The 25,473-nt window shown below is 42.1% G+C and overlaps 6 non-coding genes across 6 annotated transcripts; all 6 read left to right on the top strand.

The window, feature by feature from the left end:
• Positions 1–10,826: 10,826 nt before the first annotated feature.
• Positions 10,827–10,898, top strand: trnae-uuc. Its single transcript has one exon. It is a non-coding gene; the product is annotated as a tRNA-Glu (tRNA).
• Positions 10,899–13,718: 2,820 nt separating this feature from the next.
• On the top strand, positions 13,719–13,790 carry trnae-uuc. The gene has a single exon. It is a non-coding gene; the product is annotated as a tRNA-Glu (tRNA).
• Positions 13,791–16,144: 2,354 nt separating this feature from the next.
• On the top strand, positions 16,145–16,215 carry trnae-uuc. Its single transcript has one exon. It is a non-coding gene; the product is annotated as a tRNA-Glu (tRNA).
• A 2,338-nt stretch (positions 16,216–18,553) lies between these two features.
• trnae-uuc lies at positions 18,554–18,625 on the top strand. The gene has a single exon. It is a non-coding gene; the product is annotated as a tRNA-Glu (tRNA).
• Positions 18,626–20,970: 2,345 nt separating this feature from the next.
• Positions 20,971–21,042, top strand: trnae-uuc. Its single transcript has one exon. It is a non-coding gene; the product is annotated as a tRNA-Glu (tRNA).
• Positions 21,043–23,405: 2,363 nt separating this feature from the next.
• On the top strand, positions 23,406–23,477 carry trnae-uuc. The gene has a single exon. It is a non-coding gene; the product is annotated as a tRNA-Glu (tRNA).
• The last annotated feature ends 1,996 nt before the right edge of the window (positions 23,478–25,473 follow it).

The following is a 25,473-nucleotide window of genomic DNA, read 5'->3' as shown; positions in this document are numbered from 1 at the left end:
GTTGTTAATCTGTGCCGTTTATTTGTTGATTTATTGTGGAACTTAAGTCCAAATGAAGTATAAAGAACAAAGTCGTGATTGTCTTGTATGTGTCAGTTCTACTGTATAATGGCTTTCATTAGCTTTAGTCATTACTGCATCTTTTATATGATGATGATGTTTGTCTAAACTCGTTTGTGTCTGTAATTCTTGACTGTAAATGTGCCAGATTTAATCTTTTGGCTAAACATCACATTGATGCTAATTAATGTGTGCTGCAAGAGGAGTAAACATGAAGCCACATAACTGCCAGGTACCTCATTGATTGGACAGTTTTGGTGATGTCATCCTGAATCATCAGAGCTTCATGGACCAACGTAATGAAATCAACTTACCTTCATGCTTCTTATGTGTTTAATTATGTTCTCTGGAGTCACAAAGAGCTGATAATAACTGATTATGAGCATTACTAGTATTATTAGACTGCAGATGGATTTTGATTTGATGCTAAAATCACATATTTACTATCATAAAGTCCTGTAATTGGTCCGTTCTTCTTTCACACCACAAACAAACCGCACCAGAGTCCGCTTGGAACCGGACCCCCATTTCCAAATGGTCTCAGTCTGATCGCTTGATCCGCACCAGAGTTTGACAGCTTTCACACCAGAACAAACGACTGAACTAAACAGGCAAAGGTACCAGAGTTCGTTTTAAGCAAAGCAACCAGGTTTGATGTGAATGCACCCTAAAATGTCAAAAAGTAAAGTCACTGACTCACCTGACTGACTCACCTGACTGACTCACCTGACTGACTCACCTGAGTGACTCACCTGAGTGACGCACCTGACTGACTCACCTGACTGACTCACCTGAGTGACGCACCTGACTGACTCACCTGACTGACTCACCTGAGTGACGCACCTGACTGACTCACCTGAGTGACGCACCTGACTGACTCACCTGACTGACGGTAGGAAGAACAGCTGCTACAGTTTAAACTCATCCATTCACTGCTGTTACACACACGTTTGTTTAAAGGGAAATGGTGAACGCCCTGTTGTGTATACTTCGCTGCTGATTGGGTAACACCTCTGACACACCCACCAAACCAGAGGAAACATGTCGTTCAGCCCAGAAACCGCAGCAAAGCGGTGCCCGTGGTTTTCAGATTGAACGTGCCCCAGGTTCATCAGGTGATGTCATCTGTGACTCACTGATGATGTCACACAGTACAAAAACAAAAGTGCATTTCCAAATTTAGCACAACAGCATTTAACTCTTTAACTTTATACCTCAGGATGTCAATAAATGTAATTTTTGTAAAGATAAATAAAGACACATTAAAATATTTATTTTATGATAATTCATACACAAAAGCATTTTGGTGGACACTTGATATAACTGATATAATTAAGTTTGAAGCGTTGAATGAGTACATTGACCATTTCCTGTCAATGTACTCATTTTAAGTCCATGTTTTCTAAATCTCTCCTATCTTTTGAATTATTCATTATTAAATGTGGAGATTACATTAAATCTCTTAAACTGACCAACAATGTTTATTGTGCAGGTATAATTCATCTAATTATTTAAAGAGATTTAAGTAATTTAATCCTCCAGTCATTATCTTTTTATTGATCTTATAAATCTAAATGTATTAAAAATGTAACAGGAAGTACTTGTTCTATATGTGATACATGTTTCAGAGACATAAACAGAAAATATTTAAAGTTGAACAAGTCTTTGATATCAGAGTTAGAGACAGACACACTGACAGTCTCAAGTCCTGTTAGCGCCCCCTTTTCCAAATATTTATATTTATATATTTCCAAACAAAAAGACACAGCTTCAGTCCAGTGGGAAACGTGTTCATGCGGAAACACAAAGTAAACAAACTAAAACAACCTGTCTATGCGTAAAACTGAAGCATGATGGGATTTCGACTGCCTGGTATTTACCTGCCGGTCTCTGGTACACCTGTAGACAAACTGCTGCCAAATACTGAACCCTGTTTTAATGTAGTGATTTAAAGTGTAATTAAATGGGCCTGTTGGCTTAATGATGACTCGCCAGGATTCATCCTCTGGTGGTCTGGAGAGCTGTTCTGATCTCACCGCAGACCTCCTCCGGTCTTCTGTGTGGTCTTTTTAATACACACTGTCCTGTCTGTCGTCGCAACCAACCAGACGGCAGCTGTGGAAGGAACTCCGACAGGTGAAACATCTTGTCTGAACTGAGGAGCTGAAGGTCAGCTTGGTTATCATCCTGTTCTAATGACCGGAGGCGACCGTGACCTCGCCGTCGATGAGGTCAGAGGCTGTAACAGGGCTTCTTATTGGTCATTACAGACAGCTGATGACAGGCTGAGTAATCCTGACCTGCAGGCTTCCTGTGTGACCCCACATGACCTCTGAACAGCCTGTACTGTACAGCCCCACACAACAACCAATCACAGAGCTGCAGGCTCCTGTGGGCGAACCTGAGGTGGAGCTTTGCCTGATGAAGCGTGCTTGGTGTTCGCTCTCCCACTGACAGAAAATGTTTAAATAAATACCAAGAAGTGTGAAGTTGGTCCAGAGCTTCTTCATTAATGATTCTCTTTAGTTTTTTCTGCATTTCGACCAACTCCCAATTTCATTATACTGCAGAGCAGAGGACTAGAGCTCAGACAGTCAGATAAAAGAGCTGCACAGTCTTCGCTCCCGAGGATTTTAATTGCTAGTTTGTAGGGGGGGGGTGAGGGGGCCGCATTAGAAATAACTAAAATAACTAATTTTACTTTTTAAAGCGGCTATAATAAATATTTTTGCAATAAAAATTTATCAAATGACAATGTGAAAACAGCGTGACGGTGTGTCGGTGTCTCTGCTGCTGAACCATCAGCTGAACCTGCAGCTCGGCTTCACGGAGACTTTCAGCTCGCTGTTCGTCTGCTGCTGCTCTGGTTCGCTCTCAGCGCTCAGAGCGTCGCTCACGCACTTTTAACGTGACAGATTTGTATTTTTGACGATGAGTGTATTATCTTTGAACCTGTCACGAATGCGCGTCTAGAAGTGGTCACGCATGTTTCAGGTGAGATCAGCATGCTGCTCTATGAGTTTATCAGCGTGCAGATCTGTTGTCTGACTTGGACCTGGAGGTTTTCACGCTGTTTGTCTTTAGTTGTCCTTCGTGGAACATCTGTCTGTCCTCCTGAGCTCTGCTCCACCAGCTTGCCGTTTGTTTGGTAAAACCAGACGTGTTCCTGCTAGTTTCAGTCTCTCGGCCGTAAATCCACATGGCTGAGCGCCGACATGACGACCGTCGTCAGCAGCAGCTCTGATGCTGATCACTGCTGCTCTGCCTGGAAAATAAAACAGGATCATAAACACAGACAGCTTCCCATGAAACTGATTAATGTCTGTGTTAGAGTGATAGATTAGAGTGTGTGTGTTTGTTAATGCAAATGTACGTTGATGTCATTGTAAACAAAAGGCCGTCACCTGCAGGCAGCTCTCTCTGACGCCGCCTGGCAGTGACCTTCTGTTCTTTCACCAGAGTAAAAGGTGACGTGTGAAACACCTGTGCCTGTTGCAGGTGCGTGTTGGTAAATCCCAGCAGCTCGTCTGCAGGGCAGGTCCAGGTTGTGCTACTGGTGCTTTGCCCTGAAACTGTTCTCTCACACACATTGTACTTATGAGTGATTTAATAGAACTTGTCACAGTTTTCTTGTATTTATAATTTTTTAAACTCTGTGACTGGAGAACTTTTTGATGTTTAAAATGTCTCTTGGCATCTAACTTTTGTTTTTCTGCTCCTACATTTGTTCTGTTGTCTGACAGAAGGACTTTTTCTTTTCACTCTTCCTGTGAATTAAACTTGACCTCAAATGGAGCAGCACAAGTAGCCTTAAATGGACAATTTGGGGGTGTCATTTATGCAAATGATCGGCAGTGCACCACTGGTGGCCTCTTCATGAACAGGTGGCGTTCATCAAGTTGAAACAAGCAATTTACAACAAGTTTGTGCAGTTTGTTGAATCCAGCTCGTACAAACAGACCTCACAGAAGCAAGTCAGAGAGAAGCGAGGGATAAAGATACACAAAATGTTCTCGCATGAGGTCGCCTGAAGGCTGGACCCAGCTGCAGGTTCAGCTGATCCAGAGTCAGCTGATATGTGTCCCATCTAATGTTCATCTCTGAATAAAATGAAACTGTCACAATCCCTTGATCACTAGCATCAAAGTGTTTTTTACTTTACTTCTGACACTGAAAATAAAAAATGGTGTGTGATGGTTTTTCAGGTGGATGAGCCGAACCGGCTGTGAAACCTTGTTTCCTCTTGGGGACACTGGCAGGACGTGAGGCTCTTTGATATCTTCTTCGATAAAGACATCTAGATGTCTCTCACTCCTGACGTCCCGTGGACGTGTGAGTGAAGAGATTCGACTAAATAAAACGACTGTAGACGATGCAGAAAAGTGTCTGCTGAGGAGCAGATTCTACAGTCTGTATGTTTTAATACATCTAACACGTCTCATATCAGCATTTCTACAACACGTGTCAGAGAGACATAGTTCAGATGACGTCTTTGAGAGCTGATTTTCTTACTTGTAGCAGGTTTGGTTGGATGGTGGCGAGTTCAGTGGACATTTTTATAGTGACATCATCCAAATCATGATCTTTGCCTAATCCTAACCAGACCAACCGCAGCATTTGAAGCGTACAGATTAAACATCTGAAGCGTACAGATTAAACATTTGAAGCGTACAGATTAAACATTTGAAGCGTACAGATTAAACATTTGAAGCGTACAGATTAAACATTTGAAGCGTACAGACTGCACGTGTCCGTGGTATTCTGGCGACGGGTTGGCTGAAGACATCTGAAACACACGAGGGATCCCACCTGACAGTGTCCGATGTTTAGTGATCTGGACTCGTGTCTTTGCTCCTCTGAACATTTTTCGGAGCAGAATATGGACGAGTGAAGACTTTTCTGCCTCTTTAAGTTCATTTATATCAGTGTTGTCGTTGAAATCAGACCTTAATACAAATATGCATTAAAACACTTTTCTATGTTGAAGTCTTTTTAAAACTTTTTGTTCATTATCATCATTTATCACTCATCTTTTAAACTTAATAATGTTGGTTTGAAGGTTATATGTGTGTGTATCATTACTGCAGTAATGAATCGTCAGCATTAACACACGATTTTATTTCTTCATCATTTTGGAGGATTTGATCTTTCAACTTCTGCGAAAACCAATAAATCAGCAAAAACACGGTCAGATAGTTTGAACTCAGAACGAGCCTGATTGGTAATTACCGATGAAGTTGATCGACAATGTTGCCAGAGCAGGAGGTTCAGCCGCTCCATCAAACTCTGGTTAAAATGTGAAACCATGTGAACCAAAACCGAGCTGATTGACGGCTGCAGCTATTTTATTGATCGGCTCATTGATCGCCGATGCCCCTGTGGCCGCTCTGCTGTTCGGCAGCTGAGGCTCCGTACGGCAGCCTGGTGGTGCGTTCAGCAGCCTGATATCAGCCAAATGAGCAGGCAGAACGGGGGGTAACTAACTGCTGTTCAGTTTGACTGCAGCTGCTCGGTTAGTTAGTTCACTGACTCCAGATGCCATTTGGCAGATAACCAGACAACATTCGGAGCCCTGTCCCTGCGTCCTCCGAGTCTTTGTTCACGTCAGCAAAGGTGGAGACATTTGGTGCCTCCGTCCTCCTCCGTCCTCTCGGCCTGGAGGTATCTGACGACGATGGGGAGGATATTTGGGAAAGTTACTGAACTACCTGATTTAGTCTAAGTCAGTAAGTTCAAAGAACATAATGCTGTGTGAAATTTACACAAAGAGCGTATCATGGCTGATCATTTTCATCTGTTTTGGGCTTGCACACTTTACTGTAAAGAAATCGTTAATGAAACACTTTGGAATAGAAGTTGATTGATCTTTTATCACATATATATATTATTATTATTATTATAACTCATGGCACAGGATGAACATCTCTTTGAAATACTCTGCAGGCAAACCGACAATCAAACGACGGCAGCTGTCAGTGAAATAAACTGTATGGAGCAATTGACCTTTACCTTAAGACTACGATCAATACGATCAATATGATCAATATGTAAAATAGTAGAAAACTGGACTGCGTACTGTTGTGGTACACCGTGGCTGGACCCAAATGCATGACTAGCACAGAGAGAGCTGAAGTAGTTCATTTCAGTTTATTATGAAGTACAATGAGAAGCGGGAGTGTGGAGGTGATCGCTGTGAGCCGGGGGACCGGGGGGAGGCGGCGGGCTGAGGTGGACCAGACGAGACCAGAGGAGATCCGAGGCGAGGTCTCCCTGGAGAGCCGGTGAGTAAGTTGGAGGCAGGTGAGAGGAACGAACCTGAACACAGGCAGTCAGAGAGTCAGTCAGGGGTTCAGGTAACAGGAAGGCAGAGCGTCCACAGAGGCGAGTCCGAGTCCGAGTCCGAGGCGCCGTGCCACTGGGGCAAACGGCCGATCTGAGGAGGACTGGTGAGAAGAGCCGGGTAGATACACTGCCAGGTGTTGATTGGTGGATGGAGAGCAGGTGAGCAGCAGCAGATGGGTAGCAGGTGTGTCAGTCTCTGATTGGAAGTTCACCGGAGGCCACGCCCCGCAGCACACACACACACACCATGCTGTACGTTACTGAAAGTTACTCAAGTTTATTTGTTTAGCAAAGTGCTTTACGTAAGACAAATATTATACAAATAACATTGTACAAATATTATGTTGCCCATGCCAACACATTATTTTTGCCTGAAAATTTCAATAAAAGAAATAAAATAAAATAATATTAGATTTTTTTTTATGTATCATCCCTGCCAAGACAAATGAAGCACCCAACATACTGTTGAGTGAGTCTCTGCTGTGGTGCTGCTTTTAACAAATGGCAGTGTGATTTTGGACGAGGTTTTCTGAAGGCCCTGCTTGTGTTTATACATTGGGCGTCTACAGTCAGATCTGTTCATGTATGTACGCTCTGTGCCAAGGATCCACACTCAGACATTTTGGGCTGTGTATGGACCCTCGCAAAGCAGAAAGTATAATGTGTGCTTTACTTCTGGAAAACAGCCTGGAAGGTCTGGATTCAGTGCATCTCTTTGTACACCTGTCTGCGAGCATTCGGCAGCGCAAGGAGTTCTGGGTAACAGGCTGAAAAGACAAAGCTTACAAGGGTGAAAAAATCAGGACGTTCCATGGACCTTTTTACGTTGCTCTGAGCCGTAAACCCTTCAAACATCCACGCATCATTTGTTTCTGGTTAATTGTCAGTGCTCCCTTTACTTCCTACCAGACTTCAGCGGTTAAGATAAATGAATCCCAGATCTGCATAAGTCCAGAATAAACCACTGCAGTCAGACACTTACATCACCTGACTCACAGTAAACTGGAGTTTCCCCTGAGACGGTGGCGGCAGGTGAGGTAGACGGCCCGGCAGGAAGGTCAGCTGAGGTAATATTGATGGATTCAGTTTCAGCAGGGGCCCCTCAGTGAGCAGGACTGTTTCTGTCCTGCTGTGGTGATGGATGGGGGGGGGCGTGGGTACCTGCTGCGAAGCCCCCCAGGTGAGACGTGTCGTCCTGTAGATGAACGGCACGTCGACACCGCCACCTCTAACGACGGAGGGAAAGGTCGTCCTGTCAGGCTCCTGCAGGGTTTCACACCGGATGAAGGTAAATCAGGAGAAACAGGAGCCGCAGACTCAGCACTTTGAACTGTAGAGAGATGAACTGAGTCCGAAACCAAACTGAAAATATTTAATATTGGAACAGAGTTTACAGTCTGTCGGGAAACAGCCCAACAACTACTGGATGGATTGCAATGAAATGTGGTTCAGACATTCATGGCCCATTCTGACTCTGATGATGCTCTGACTCTTCATTCAGCGCCACCATGAGGTTAAAAATATCTTTTTAAGAAGCTTTATTAGCATAGGAGGTATGTAGGTTTTTTAGCCTGTTAATCAGAATCAGAATTAGCTTTATTGGCCAAGCATATGTACACATACAATGAATTTAACTTTGGTTTTTCATTGCTCTCAGTGTACTTACACTTCCAAGGATCCAAGACAGGAATAGACATACAGCTAAAAAGACAAGCTAAATATTAATATACTATTTGTACACGTTAACATGCAACTGTTAGTCTGTTAGCGTGCTACCGAGCTTATGTGATCCATAACAACACAATGCTGGCAGCGGTGGCTCAGGAGGTAGGGCAGGTCGTTCACAGGGGTTGGTGGTTCGATCCCCAGCTCCTCCTGTCCACGTGTCTGAGTGCATGGATACAAATTCCTTCAAAACCCCACCCAAACTGCACAGCACCTATCCAGTTACCAGACACCACCAGTCACCCTGCATATGTATTACTCTTAAATTCTTATTTATTTCACAAACTCCACGTTGAGCCTGATGTTTGAGTCTTCTGAGTGGTCTACCGCAGGGCACGTTACAGCAGAGGCATGTAAACACAAAGGTGGTGTTGGTGAGGGGCAAGTTGCGGGTCATGCAAATGTACTCTAACATTTTACACAACTGACATGCAACAACACTTTACTGCGTGTTAGATGATGTAAAATATTAGTAATTAGAAGCTGTCGCAGAAATCTTTAAATGTTAAAACCACCAAGTTAAACATGAAGAATAGGAGTCTGATGTGTGTCATTATTTCTGCCCTAACAAATATTTTAATATTCACTTCATTTATCGATGATTAAGATCTTCACTGCACTCACTTCAGAGTCATTGTTTCTCTCCAGCGAACTGAACGTCTCGTTAGCAGCCTTCTCTCCTTCTCTACCTTCATCTCTACCACCCTGAAACATACGACATTCAGCATCACAGCAGCAGCACTTCAAACACTCTGCAGCCACAGGGCGCCCGGCTCGTCACTGCATTTTTAATTAGACGGGACGGATCCCCCGCTGAGGCGGCGGAGTTCACCGAAGTTCACCGGCAGGTCGTCGTTTGATGTTTCCTCGCTGCTGCCAAAGCTCCCCGTTTCCCCGAGCTAACGGAGGATCTCACATCCACACGACTCCTCAGCCAACGTCTCTTTTGTCAGCCGTTTCTGCATCATTATCCGTGAAATCTGAGTCATTATCAGTTCACCTGTGAGGCACGGAGGACAAAACATGACATGAAAATAGATGAATGAATGAATGAATAAAAGGGACAAAGAAACTGCGGAGGAGGTACAAACTAAATGCATAAATAAAAAAAGGACCACAAAGTGGAAACATAAATGTTAACCGTTTGAAGGGAAACCAACAGACTTGACAAGTTCATTCAAATGCAGACATCTTACAGAGAAAAATGTATTTGTTATAATGAGGAAATTTCCTACGACAGATCATTAGAGCCACTGTTAGGAAAAAGAAAAATGTTCAGATTTCTTCATTTGACAAGAATAAAATTGTAATTTCACGAGAAAAAAGATCTTACTCTCACGAGATAAAATTGTAATTTTACCAATATAGCAACTTTTTCTTGTAAAACTACTACATACAATATGCTCAAAATATTACAGCAGTCTGCTCAAGAAAAATGTGTTGTCCATTATCAAATGAATCCTGGACTGACAATAAAAGATCAATAAAAATACATATTTTGTAATTGTGTCGTACCGGCAAGTATAAATGACAACAGTCAGAAATGCAGAAATTGGAATTATGAATAATTACGATCAATAGGCCTTAAAAAGGGTTACTGACATAAAAGTGATAACTGCAAACTAAGCTAAATTCTAAAATTTAAATTAAATCTAGCCATCTCTTTACATATTGTTACATCCCTAATTTGTTTTAGTTCCTTTGTGAATTTTGAATATTTTCATGAATTGATATCTTTACGGTATTTTTTCACTATTTAATATATTCATTAAATATTCTAATTAGTCATGCTTAGGCCTCTGTACAAACTGGTAGCACTAGTGTCTTTAAACTGTTGAGACAAATCTTTGCTCTTGGCTGAAAACTGAACTCTGAGCAGTTTGATTCTCTCAGCTTCCCTCCATCACATCAAAGCGAGGACGACTCGTCTCGGTGAGCAGAGACACATTTAATAAGAGGTTGTCTTCTGTGTTTTCTGTGCAGAGTTTAATGAGCTCCTCCAGGCTCCTCCAACATGAATAATGTATACTTTATTCTATTTCAGAGCCAACAAAATGGCTTCTGTCTTCTGGAAGGAGCAGAACTTTGATGTGATGGACTGGCTGGAAATGAAAAAGACCCGAGGCGAGACTCCGGGACGCCGCTGCCACATCGATGGAACAGATTACAGAGACCTTTACACTAGATGCTACAGCAGGAAGAGATGACAGAATGGCCTGACATTGAAGACTTAATCCCTGATCAGTCAGCTCACCTGAGGACATATACAGTATACACACAGCAGAGGGCTGAGTCATTTTTTCATTGATGAAAATAGTGAAAGTGTGTGTTCAGAAACAGTAAATATATATTTATAAATAATATTAAATAACTAAAAATGCCCCCAAATATATTAAAGTTGATATGGCATGGAAATATCTTGTTACTTTTTAAAAAAACACAATAGTCACAGATAGGTGTCCCATACGATCTAGAGCCTCATTGATGCTCCCTTTATAATAGATCAACAGATCAGTACAGGATTTGAACCCACAATCTCACTGTTGCCATCAGCTTCCTAATTAGCTGAGCTTATTAGCTACATCAGCTCTCACACAGAGAGTTATTAAATAAAATGCCCCCAAACATATTAAAGTTGATGTGGCATGGAAATATCTTGTTACTTTACAAAAAAACCCCACAATAATCACAGATTGGTGTCCCATAGGGTCTAGTGGTTAGGATTCCTGGTTTTCACCCAGGTGGCCCGGGTTCAATTCCCGGTGTGGGAAAATGTACATGTGCTATGTTGCGCAGAGTTTAAGCAGAGACCTTTGTGCTTTCAGCTATATCTACTGAAATTAAGGCTTCGATCCAGGACGGACATTTACAAATCTTCAATACTCAACAAATATTTCTATCTGTACACTGTTTTCTTTTAACCTGTAATATGTTAGCGTTAGCCGGCCACAAAAGCTAGCTGTCTTTTTCCAGTGTCCATGGCATGTAATGAAAATTACCATTGTGCGACAGGGATGACGCGAAACTGAGATAATTTATACGTGTCTGTAATCGGAAATCACCGCTCACTGAAGAGTAAACTATTGCATGTTTTTCTGATATTGATGCAGCATAATATTCAACCCGTTTATGATCTCCGTTTTGTACCAAATTAGTCCTTTCGGCATATGGCATAGTAGCGACAGTCCCGTACCTTATAGTGGTCTTAAATACTTGCGTGATAACAAGACTCACAAGTAGGCCTGTCCATGTCATTTAGCTGTTAAAGAACCTTGGAGAAATGGCGAACCCTTTATTATCGTTTTGGTTTTTAATACTTTCATAATAAAGCCATTTTTTCTACATCTTTTTCATACAAATTGCTTCTTACTTGTTTTTCAAGCCTCTATTTGACTTAGCTGCTTCTGGACTTATCTTGTGTACTTTCAGCGTACAACGAAATCACGGGACGGTAGTGTCTCGAGGTTTTATTAGTATGCATTGGACAGGATTTTCCCCCAATACCACACTCCTCAACGCACGTTTTATACATACCTATTGATACTGCGAAACGACGTCATGGCTGTCCCCGTTTTTATGACTTGGATACTTATCGAACGCTTCGAGCAATCCATTAGATTCTACGCAAGAACACATCTAGGAATATGTTTATGATTTACCTGTAGAACTACTTTCCAACGTTATGTTCATTGGATGAATTCTTTCTTATTAATTAGTGTCGTATTCTTTTATTCAGTTGTTTTATTGGTACTGTTTGATGTAGTTCACTTATTCTTACTTTTCCAAGGTCAGTATTACCAGATATTTCACAGTGCCTTTGTTCTTTTTTTGAAGACTAAAGCACATTTTGATGGAACATGTAAAATAAATGGAGAGAATACACTTTAATCGATTTTTGTTGTTTATGATTATTTATCAATTTGATTTAACAACACCATTTCAATTATTGCATACATTGTTCTATCTTAACCAATACTGTCGATCACATCTGGTCTGAGCTAGTACTGTCACTGAATGCACTGAAAGTGTCATACTATGATGTATCATACGGTAGTGGAAAATTCATTGACAGTTGAGATAATTTCAGTATCTGAACTGTAGTTGTTAGTTTACAGTTAATTGTATCATGCATTAATACCATCACGCTGATGTTTACGTTACCAGTGTAGTCGGACGCAGATGTCATGCAGTAGACACTGAAAGTTGCCAATCAGTCGAACGTGAGATTCAAGATATGAACTGCATATTGACTTTGTAGTTCATGCTTTACATTATCGAATACGTTCGTAGTTAGTCGTATTGCTAGTATGTTAGATAAGCAGTTAAGTCTACATGACTTATCTAATGCAGATTATCAGTCAGTTCTTGAGTAGTCTTATGTCTACTTTAATTAATATGATCATTCAGATAGTATGCGTTGAATGATATCAAGATTTGAGGATAATATGACTATAATTAAATATCATGCAATACAGAAATTTGATGCATCTATAACTACTTCAAGTTCACACAGCTAATAATATCACAGTTAGTTAGTTCATTACATGTATTGTCTTCAAAATGTCATTAGCATAGGATTGTCAGTGTCTTATTAAAAGCTGTCTCACCAGCTGGCTTTTATCAAGCCAGCTAGATCGACTCACCTGGGCTTACCTGGTACTTGTTCCTCGAAGGTCAGCTGCGTTGCAGTCGGACAACGGCGGAAATTCACGACGGAAATGTACGCAAAGTGATTTCGGACGGTTTTGATTTTGTTTTATGTTAGAGTTTAGTTTGACATTGTTTTTGAGCACCACACACACACACACACACACACACACACACACACACACACACACACACACACACACACACACACACACACGTTTGTCACGTACCTCGAGCCGAGGTTTGATCCCATGTCGGAACGTTGCCGGTCGAAGGCCTTGTCCACTGGGCCGTCTTCAGCGCTGAGAAATGCAAACAACCAAAGAGAGAAAGAAGATCAGACTGTAGGAAGACTCTGCAGAAATTAATCTTCATCAATCCTGAGAGAGAAAACTTTGGATGGATAGACTTTCTGACTTTTTAGTTTCTAATCGTTCTGTTGTTGAGCTGTCTTGAGCTGCTTATCGCACAGTTTACAATTAAATAAGATCGCGCTTCTCTGTTCTTCCAAGTAGTGTAGTAGTCGGGACTCTGGGTTTTTGCCCAAGTGAGCTAGGTTCGATTCCAGTTCTGGGAAAGGATGGTATAACTGCTCCTTCCTTTTTCTTTTTTTTTTTTTTACAGAGTATGAAGAAAATATTTGCATTGCCAAGATAATTAACATTGCTTTGTGGTCAAATTTGGAGATATGAAAAGATAAAAAGGACATTTTAGTTAGTCAGGAGCATGTAAGAAAAATAATAATAGATCAACAGATCAGTACAGGATTTGAACCCACAATCTCACTGTTGCCATCAGCTTCCTAATTAGCTGAGCTTATTAGCTACATCAGCTCTCACACAGAGAGTTATTAAATAAAATGCCCCCAAACATATTAAAGTTGATGTGGCATGGAAATATCTTGTTACTTTACAAAAAAACCCCACAATAATCACAGATTGGTGTCCCATAGGGTCTAGTGGTTAGGATTCCTGGTTTTCACCCAGGTGGCCCGGGTTCAATTCCCGGTGTGGGAAAATGTACATGTGCTATGTTGCGAGAGTTTAAGCAGAGACCTTTGTGCTTTCAGCTATATCTACTGAAATTAAGGCTTCGATCCAGGACGGACATTTACAAATCTTCAATACTCAACAAATATTTCTATCTGTACACTGTTTTCTTTTAACCTGTAATATGTTAGCGTTAGCCGGCCACAAAAAGCTAGCTGTCTTTTCCAGTGTCCATGGCATGTAATGAAAATTACCATTGTGCGACAGGGATGACGCGAAACTGAGATAATTTATACGTGTCTGTAATCGGAAATCACCGCTCACTGAAGAGTAAACTATTGCATGTTTATTATGTAGACAGTGTGAATGAGCGAACAAGGGAGTAAAATGACAAAACAAATATAATTTAGATGATGTATCCAGCCACATAATCTTGGCTTGAGTCACCTGGACTTACCTGTTCCCTGTTCTGTCGAAGGTCAGTTCTGTCACAATCGGTGAATAGCAGAAATTCACGACGGGAAATGTACGCAAAGGGATTTCAGTCGGTTTTTGAGTTTTGTTTGTAGTTTTTGTCTTGTTTTGAACATGAACACACACACACACCACACACACTTTTGTCATGTACCTCGGGTTGTCTAAAGCCTCACTGATGCTCCCTTTATCTTCGAAAATAGATATGTCCATTTCAAACAACGTAACCGTCACTGCCCGCATACCTCCATGCCTCCTTTACTTTGGCATGGATGTTAAGCAATACATCCACTAAGAGGCAAGAGCTTCAGACAACAACGAACATGGCGACGGTAGAGGAGGTCGTAATGTACGTCTTAAGAAAGAAGCAAAAACGGAGGCAGCGTTGTGGGCGGTGGTGGTCTGTGAGGCCATTAAATACATCGCAACATGTGGATGGAGAATTCCTTTCCTAATACTCTCTAACCTCTTCTCAAAAAGTTCCTCCATGTTTTTTTTTATTTCTTCGTCGTGTCCTATGGTCATGTCTGGCTTGAACTATTGGCTACGCCGCCCCCACGATTTCCGGTGGTACTGCTCCGTTTCGTCCGTATCCGTAAGCTTTCGGCGTGCACAAATACGGACGAAGTGAACGCAGAGTACGGACAGAAGGCTCCACCCGTATCCGTATCTAACGCTGAGCATAAATGAGCCTTTAGCCGGTGTATAATCCCACGTCTCCACGCCGCCGGTCCGTGTCCTTCCCCACTGGACCATCTTCAGCCCTGATGAAGACAAGCAACCAGAGAGAAAGAAGATCAGACGGAATCTGCCTTCATTAATCTGGATTTTAGAGTTGTTTTTGTTTTGAAATTACTTGTACATTCATCACAAACCACACATTTCTTTCTTACCTTCTTTGTTTGGTATAAATAAAAAATATCGTAGCCAGACTCAAAAAGCTGTCTCACCAGCTGGCTTTTATCAAGCCAGCTAGATCGACTCACCTGGGCTTACCTGGTACTTGTTCCCTCGAAGGTCAGCTGCGTTGCAGTCGGACAACGGCGGAAATTCACGACGGGAAATGTACGCAAAGTGATTTCGGACGGTTTTGATTTTGTTTTGTGTTAGAGTTTAGTTTGACATTGTTTTTGAGCACCACACACACACACACACACACACACACACACACACACACACACGTTTGTCACGTACCTCGAGCCGAGGTTTGATCCCATGTCGGAACGTTGCCGGTCGAAGGCCTTGTCCACTGGGCCGTCTTCAGCGCTGAGAAACGCAAACAACCAAAGAGAGAAAGAAGATCAGACTGTAGGAAGACTCTGCAGAAATTAATCTTCATCAATCCTGAGAGAGAAAACTTTGGATGGATAGACTTTCTGACTTTTTAGTTTCTAATCGTTCTGTTGTTGAGCTGTCTTGAGCTGCTTATCGCACAGTTTACAATTAAATAAGATCGCGCTTCCCTGTTCTTCCAAGTAGTGTAGTAGTCGGGACTCTGGGTTTTTGCCCAAGTGAGCTAGGTTCGATTCCAGTTCTGGGAAAGGATGGTATAACTGCTCCTTCCTTTTTCTTTTTTTTTTTTACAGAGTATGAAGAAAATATTTGCATTGCCAAGATAATTAACATTGCTTTGTGGTCAAATTTGGAGATATGAAAAACATAAAAAGGACATTTTAGTTAGTCAGGAGCATGTAAGAAAAATAATAATAGATCAACAGATCAGTACAGGATTTGAACCCACAATCTCACTGTTGCCATCAGCTTCCTAATTAGCTGAGCTTATTAGCTACATCAGCTCTCACACAGAGAGTTATTAAATAAAATGCCCCCAAACATATTAAAGTTGATGTGGCATGGAAATATCTTGTTACTTTACAAAAAAACCCCACAATAATCACAGATTGGTGTCCCATATGGTCTAGTGGTTAGGATTCCTGGTTTTCACCCAGGTGGCCCGGTTCAATTCCCGGTGTGGGAAAATGTACATGTGCTATGCTGCGCAGAGTTTAAGCAGAGACCTTTGTGCTTTCAGCTATTTCTACTGAAATTAAGGCTTCGATCCAGGACAGACATTTACAAATCTTCAATACTCAACAAATATTTCTCTCTGTACACTGTTTTCTTTTAACCTGTAATATGTTAGCGTTAGCCGGCCACAAAAGCTAGCTGTCTTTTTCCAGTGTCCATGGCATGTAATGAAAATTACCATTGTGCGACAGGGATGACGCGAAACTGAGATAATTTATACGTGTCTGTAATCGGAAATCACCGCTCACTGAAGAGTAAACTATTGCATGTTTATTATGTAGACAGTGTGAATGAGCGAACAAGGGAGTAAAATGACAAAACAAATATAATTTAGATGATGTATCCAGCCACATAATCTTGGCTTGAGTCACCTGGACTTACCTGTTCCTTGTTCTGTCGAAGGTCAGTTCTGTCACAATCGGTGAATAGCAGAAATTCACGACGGAAATGTACGCAAAGGGATTTCAGTCGGTTTTTGAGTTTTGTTTGTAGTTTTTGTCTTGTTTTGAACATGAACACACACACACACCACACACACTTTTGTCATGTACCTCGGGTTGTCTAAAGCCTCACTGATGCTCCTTTATCTTCGAAAATAGATATGTCCATTTCAAACAACGTAACCGTCACTGCCCGCATACCTCCATGCCTCCTTTACTTTGGCATGGATGTTAAGCAATACATCCACTAAGAGGCAAGAGCTTCAGACAACAACGAACATGGCGACGGTAGAGGAGGTCGTAATGTACGTCTTAAGAAAGAAGCAAAACGGAGGCAGCGTTGTGGGCGGTGGTGGTCTGTGAGGCCATTAAATACATCGCAACATGTGGATGGAGAATTCCTTTCCCTAATACTCTCCTAACCTCTTCTCAAAAAGTTCCTCCATGTTTTTTTTTTATTTCTTCGTCGTGTCCTATGGTCATGTCTGGCTTGAACTATTGGCTACGCCGCCCCCACGATTTCCGGTGGTACTGCTCCGTTTCGTCCGTATCCGTAAGCTTTCCGAAAGCGTGCACAAATACGGACGAAGTGAACGCAGAGTACGGACAGAAGGCTCCACCCGTATCCGTATCTAACGCTGAGCATAAATGAGCCTTTAGCCGTGTATAATCCCACGTCTCCGCGCCGCCGGTCCGTGTCCTTCCCCACTGGACCATCTTCAGCCCTGATGAAGACAAGCAACCAGAGAGAAAGAAGATCAGACGGAATCTGCCTTCATTAATCTGGATTTTAGAGTTGTTTTTGTTTTGAAATTACTTGTACATTCATCACAAACCACACGTTTCTTTCTTACCTACTTTGTTTGGTATAAATAAAAATATCGTAGCCAGACTCAAAAGCTGTCTCACCAGCTGGCTTTTATCAAGCCAGCTAGATCGACTCACCTGGGCTTACCTGGTACTTGTTCCTCGAAGGTCAGCTGCGTTGCAGTCGGACAACGGCGAAATTCACGACGGAAATGTACGCAAAGTGATTTCGGACGGTTTTGATTTTGTATTAGAGTTCAGTTTGACATTGTTTTTGAGCACCACACACACACACACACACACACACACACACACGTTTGTCACGTACCTCGAGCCGAGGTTTGATCCCATGTCGGAACGCTGCGGTCGAAGGCCTTGTCCACTGGGCCGTCTTCAGCGCTGAGAAACGCAAACAACCAGAGAGAGAAAGAAGATCAGACTGTAGGAAGACTCTGCAGAAATTAATCTTCATCAATCCTGAGAGAGAAAACTTTGGATGGATAGACTTTCTGACTTTTTAGTTTCTAATCGTTCTGTTGTTGAGCTGTCTTGAGCTGCTTATCGCACAGTTTACAATTAAATAAGATCGCGCTTCCCTGTTCTTCCAAGTAGTGTAGTAGTCGGGACTCTGGATTTTTGCCCAAGTGAGCTAGGTTCGATTCCAGTTCTGGGAAAGGATGGTATAACTGCTCCTTCCTTTTTCTTTTTTTTTTTTTTTTTTTTTACAGAGTATGAAGAAAATATTTGCATTGCCAAGATAATTAACATTGCTTTGTGGTCAATTTTGGAGATATGAAATGGACATTTTAGTTAGTCAGGAGCATGTAAGAAAAATAATAATAGATCAACAGATCAGTACAGGATTTGAACCCACAATCTCACTGTTGCCATCAGCTTCCTAATTAGCTGAGCTTATTAGCTACATCAGCTCTCACACAGAGAGTTATTAAATAAAATGCCCCAAACATATTAAAGTTGATGTGGCATGGAAATATCTTGTTACTTTACAACAAAAAACCCCACAATAATCACAGATTGGTGTCCCATATGGTCTAGTGGTTAGGATTCCTGGTTTTCACCCAGGTGGCCCGGGTTCAATTCCCGGTGTGGGAAAATGTACATGTGCTATGCTGCGCAGAGTTTAAGCAGAGACCTTTGTGCTTTCAGCTATTTCTACTGAAATTAAGGCTTCGATCCAGGACAGACATTTACAAATCTTCAATACTCAACAAATATTTCTCTCTGTACACTGTTTTCTTTTAACCTGTAATATGTTAGCGTTAGCCGGCCACAAAAGCTAGCTGTCTTTTTCCAGTGTCCATGGCATGTAATGAAAATTACCATTGTGCGACAGGGATGACGCGAAACTGAGATAATTTATACGTGTCTGTAATCGAAATCACCGCTCACTGAAGAGTAAACTATTGCATGTTTATTATGTAGACAGTGTGAATGAGCGAACAAGGGAGTAAAATGACAAAACAAATATAATTTAGATGATGTATCCAGCCACATAATCTTGGCTTGAGTCACCTGGACTTACCTGTTCCTTGTTCTGTCGAAGGTCAGTTCTGTCACAATCGGTGAATAGCAGAAATTCACGACGGGAAATGTACGCAAAAAGGATTTCAGTCGGTTTTTGAGTTTTGTTTGTAGTTTTGTCTTGTTTTGAACATGAACACACACACACACCACACACACTTTTGTCATGTACCTCGGGTTGTCTAAAGCCTCACTGATGCTCCCTTTATCTTCGAAAATAGATATGTCCATTTCAAACAACGTAACCGTCACTGCCCGCATACCTCCATGCCTCCTTTACTTTGGCATGGATGTTAAGCAATACATCCACTAAGAGGCAAGAGCTTCAGACAACAACGAACATGGCGACGGTAGAGGAGGTCGTAATGTACGTCTTAAGAAAGAAGCAAAAACGGAGGCAGCGTTGTGGACGGTGGTGGTCTGTGAGGCCATTAAATACATCGCAACATGTGGATGGAGAATTCCTTTCCCTAATACTCTCCTAACCTCTTCTCAAAAAGTTCCTCCATGTTTTTTTTTTATTTCTTCGTCGTGTCCTATGGTCATGTCTGGCTTGAACTATTGGCTACGCCGCCCCCACGATTTCCGGTGGTACTGCTCCGTTTCGTCCGTATCCGTAAGCTTTCCGAAAGCGTGCACAAATACGGACGAAGTGAACGCAGAGTACGGACAGAAGGCTCCACCCGTATCCGTATCTAACGCTGAGCATAAATGAGCCTTTAGCCGGTGTATAATCCCACGTCTCCACGCCGCCGGTCCGTGTCCTTCCCCACTGGACCATCTTCAGCCCTGATGAAGACAAGCAACCAGAGAGAAAGAAGATCAGACGGAATCTGCCTTCATTAATCTGGATTTCAGAGTTGTTTTTGTTTTGAAATTACTTGTACATTCATCACAAACCACACGTTTCTTTCTTACCTACTTTGTTTGGTATAAATAAAAAATATCGTAGCCAGACTCAAAAAGCTGTCTCACCAGCTGGCTTTTATCAAGCCAGCTAGATCGACTCACCTGGGCTTACCTGGTACTTGTTCCCTCGAAGGTCAGCTGCGTTGCAGTCGGACAACGGCGGAAATTCACGACGGGAAATGTACGCAAAGTGATTTCGGACGGTTTTGATTTTGTATTAGAGTTCAGTTTGACATTGTTTTTGAGCACCACACACACACAGAAACACAAACACAAACACGTTTGTCACGTACCTCGAGCCGAGGTTTGATCCCATGTCGGAACGTTGCCGGTCGAAGGCCTTGTCCACTGGGCCGTCTTCAGCGCTGAGAAACGCAAACAACCAGAGAGAGAAAGAAGATCAGACTGTAGGAAGACTCTGCAGAAATTAATCTTCATCAATCCTGAGAGAGAAAACTTTGGATGGATAGACTTTCTGACTTTTTAGTTTCTAATCGTTCTGTTGTTGAGCTGTCTTGAGCTGCTTATCGCACAGTTTACAATTAAATAAGATCGCGCGTCTCTGTTCTTCCAAGTAGTGTAGTAGTCGGGACTCTGGATTTTTGCCCAAGTGAGCTAGGTTCGATTCCAGTTCTGGGAAAGGATGGTATAACTGCTCCTTCCATTTTCTTTTTTTTTTTTTTTTTTTTTTTTACAGAGTATGAAGAAAATATTTGCATTGCCAAGATAATTAACATTGCTTTGTGGTCAATTTTTTTAGATATGGACATTTTAGTTAGTCAGGAGCATGTAAGAAAAATAATAATAGATCAACAGATCAGTACAGGATTTGAACCCACAATCTCACTGTTGCCATCAGCTTCCTAATTAGCTGAGCTTATTAGCTACATCAGCTCTCACACAGAGAGTTATTAAATAAAATGCCCCCAAACATATTAAAGTTGATGTGGCATGGAAATATCTTGTTACTTTACAACAAAAAACCCCACAATAATCACAGATTGGTGTCCCATAGGGTCTAGTGGTTAGGATTCCTGGTTTTCACCCAGGTGGCCTGGGTTCAATTCCCGGTGTGGGAAAATGTACATGTGCTATGTTGCGCAGAGTTTAAGCAGAGACCTTTGTGCTTTCAGCTATATCTACTGAAATTAAGGCTTCGATCCAGGACGGACATTTACAAATCTTCAATACTCAACAAATATTTCTATCTGTACACTGTTTTCTTTTAACCTGTAATATGTTAGCGTTAGCCGGCCACAAAAGCTAGCTGTCTTTTTCCAGTGTCCATGGCATGTAATGAAAATTACCATTGTGCGACAGGGATGACGCGAAACTGAGATAATTTATACGTGTCTGTAATCGGAAATCACCGCTCACTGAAGAGTAAACTATTGCATGTTTATTATGTAGACAGTGTGAATGAGCGAACAAGGGAGTAAAATGACAAAACAAATATAATTTAGATGATGTATCCAGCCACATAATCTTGGCTTGAGTCACCTGGACTTACCTGTTCCCTGTTCTGTCGAAGGTCAGTTCTGTCACAATCGGTGAATAGCAGAAATTCACGACGGAAATGTACGCAAAGGGGGATTTCAGTCGGTTTTTGAGTTTTGTTTGTAGTTTTTGTCTTGTTTTGAACATGAACACACACACACACCACACACACTTTTTTGTCATGTACCTCGGGTTGTCTAAAGCCTCACTGATGCTCCCTTTATCTTCAAAATAGATATGTCCATTTCAAACAACGTAACCGTCACTGCCCGCATACCTCCATGCCTCCTTTACTTTGGCATGGATGTTAAGCAATACATCCACTAAGAGGCAAGAGCTTCAGACAACAACGAACATGGCGACGGTAGAGGAGGTCGTAATGTACGTCTTAAGAAAGAAGCAAAAACGGAGGCAGCGTTGTGGACGGTGGTGGTCTGTGAGGCCATTAAATACATCGCAACATGTGGATGGAGAATTCCTTTCCCTAAAACTCTCCTAACCTCTTCTCAAAAAGTTCCTCCATGTTTTTTTTTATTTCTTCGTCGTGTCCTATGGTCATGTCTGGCTTGAACTATTGGCTACGCCGCCCCCACGATTTCCGGTGGTACTGCTCCGTTTCGTCCGTATCCGTAAGCTTTCCGAAAGCGTGCACAAATACGGACGAAGTGAACGCAGAGTACGGACAGAAGGCTCCACCCGTATCCGTATCTAACGCTGAGCATAAATGAGCCTTTAGCTGGTGTATAATCCCACGTCTCCACGCCGCCGGTCCGTGTCCTTCCCCACTGGACCATCTTCAGCCCTGATGAAGACAAGCAACCAGAGAGAAAGAAGATCAGACGGAATCTGCCTTCATTAATCTGGATTTTAGAGTTGTTTTTGTTTTGAAATTACTTGTACATTCATCACAAACCACACATTTCTTTCTTACCTACTTTGTTTGGTATAAATAAAAATATCGTAGCCAGACTCAAAAGCTGTCTCACCAGCTGGCTTTTATCAAGCCAGCTAGATCGACTCACCTGGGCTTACCTGGTACTTGTTCCTCGAAGGTCAGCTGCGCTTGCAGTCGGACAACGGCGGAAATTCACGACGGAAATGTACGCAAAGTGATTTCGGACGGTTTTGATTTTGTTTTGTGTTAGAGTTTAGTTTGACATTGTTTTTGAGCACCACACACACACACACACACACACACACACACACACACACACACGTTTGTCACGTACCTCGAGCCGAGGTTTGATCCCATGTCGGAACGTTGCCGGTCGAAGGCCTTGTCCACTGGGCCGTCTTCAGCGCTGAGAAACGCAAACAACCAAAGAGAGAAAGAAGATCAGACTGTAGGAAGACTCTGCAGAAATTAATCTTCATCAATCCTGAGAGAAAAACTTTGGATGGATAGACTTTCTGACTTTTTAGTTTCTAATCGTTCTGTTGTTGAGCTGTCTTGAGCTGCTTATCGCACAGTTTACAATTAAATAAGATCGCGCTTCCCTGTTCTTCCAAGTAGTGTAGTAGTCGGGACTCTGGATTTTTGCCCAAGTGAGCTAGGTTCGATTCCAGTTCTGGGAAAGGATGGTATAACTGCTCCTTCCTTTTTCTTTTTTTTTTTTTTACAGAGTATGAAGAAAATATTTGCATTGCCAAGATAATTAACATTGCTTTGTGGTCAAATTTGGAGATATGAAAAACATAAAAAGGACATTTTAGTTAGTCAGGAGCATGTAAGAAAAATAATAATAGATCAACAGATCAGTACAGGATTTGAACCCACAATCTCACTGTTGCCATCAGCTTCCTAATTAGCTGAGCTTATTAGCTACATCAGCTCTCACACAGAGAGTTATTAAATAAAATGCCCCCAAACATATTAAAGTTGATGTGGCATGGAAATATCTTGTTACTTTACAACAAAAAACCCCACAATAATCACAGATTGGTGTCCCATATGGTCTAGTGGTTAGGATTCCTGGTTTTCACCCAGGTGGCCCGGGTTCAATTCCCGGTGTGGGAAAATGTACATGTGCTATGCTGCGCAGAGTTTAAGCAGAGACCTTTGTGCTTTCAGCTATATCTACTGAAATTAAGGCTTCGATCCAGGACAGACATTTACAAATCTTCAATACTCAACAAATATTTCTCTCTGTACACTGTTTTCTTTTAACCTGTAATATGTTAGCGTTAGCCGGCCACAAAAGCTAGCTGTCTTTTTCCAGTGTCCATGGCATGTAATGAAAATTACCATTGTGCGACAGGGATGACGCGAAACTGAGATAATTTATACGTGTCTGTAATCGGAAATCACCGCTCACTGAAGAGTAAACTATTGCATGTTTATTATGTAGACAGTGTGAATGAGCGAACAAGGGAGTAAAATGACAAAACAAATATAATTTAGATGATGTATCCAGCCACATAATCTTGGCTTGAGTCACCTGGACTTACCTGTTCCTTGTTCTGTCGAAGGTCAGTTCTGTCACAATCGGTGAATAGCAGAAATTCACGACGGGAAATGTACGCAAAGGGATTTCAGTCGGTTTTTGAGTTTTGTTTGTAGTTTTTGTCTTGTTTTGAACATGAACACACACACACACCACACACACTTTTGTCATGTACCTCGGGTTGTCTAAAGCCTCACTGATGCTCCCTTTATCTTCGAAAATAGATATGTCCATTTCAAACAACGTAACCGTCACTGCCCGCATACCTCCATGCCTCCTTTACTTTGGCATGGATGTTAAGCAATACATCCACTAAGAGGCAAGAGCTTCAGACAACAACGAACATGGCGACGGTAGAGGAGGTCGTAATGTACGTCTTAAGAAAGAAGCAAAAACGGAGGCAGCGTTGTGGACGGTGGTGGTCTGTGAGGCCATTAAATACATCGCAACATGTGGATGGAGAATTCCTTTCCCTAAAACTCTCCTAACCTCTTCTCAAAAAGTTCCTCCATGTTTTTTTTTATTTCTTCGTCGTGTCCTATGGTCATGTCTGGCTTGAACTATTGGCTACGCCGCCCCACGATTTCGGTGGTACTGCTCCGCTTCGTCCGTATCCGTAAGCTTTCCGGCGCGCACAAATACGGACGGCGTGAACGCAGAGTACGGACAGAAGGCTCCACCCGTATCCGTATCTAACGCTGAGCATAAATGAGCCTTTAGCCGGTGTATAATCCCACGTCTCACGCCGCCGGTCCGTGTCCTTCCCCACTGGACCATCTTCAGCCCTGATGAAGACAAGCAACCAGAGAGAAAGAAGATCAGACGGAATCTGCCTTCATTAATCTGGATTTCAGAGTTGTTTTTGTTTTGAAATTACTTGTACATTCATCACAAACCACACATTTCTTTCTTACCTACTTTGTTTGGTATAAATAAAAAATATCGTAGCCAGACTCAAAAAGCTGTCTCACCAGCTGGCTTTTATCAAGCCAGCTAGATCGACTCACCTGGGCTTACCTGGTACTTGTTCCCTCGAAGGTCAGCTGCGTTGCAGTCGGACAACGGCGGAAATTCACGACGGGAAATGTACGCAAAGTGATTTCGGACGGTTTTGATTTTGTGTTAGAGTTTAGTTTGACATTGTTTTTGAGCACCACACACACACACACACACACACACACACACACACACACACACACACACACACACACACACACACGTTTGTCACGTACCTCGAGCCGAGGTTTGATCCCATGTCGGAACGTTGCCGGTCGAAGGCCTTGTCCACTGGGCCGTCTTCAGCGCTGAGAAACGCAAACAACCAAAGAGAGAAAGAAGATCAGACTGTAGGAAGACTCTGCAGAAATTAATCTTCATCAATCCTGAGAGAGAAAACTTTGGATGGATAGACTTTCTGACTTTTTAGTTTCTAATCGTTCTGTTGTTGAGCTGTCTTGAGCTGCTTATCGCACAGTTTACAATTAAATAAGATCGCGCGTCCCTGTTCTTCCAAGTAGTGTAGTAGTCGGGACTCTGGATTTTTGCCCAAGTGAGCTAGGTTCGATTCCA

Source organism: Siniperca chuatsi, linkage group LG16 (genome assembly GCF_020085105.1).
Source record: "Siniperca chuatsi isolate FFG_IHB_CAS linkage group LG16, ASM2008510v1, whole genome shotgun sequence".
Classification (NCBI taxonomy): domain Eukaryota; kingdom Metazoa; phylum Chordata; class Actinopteri; order Centrarchiformes; family Sinipercidae; genus Siniperca; species Siniperca chuatsi.
Note: the sequence above shows the minus strand (reverse complement) of the source record. Positions and strands in the feature narration are given on the sequence as shown.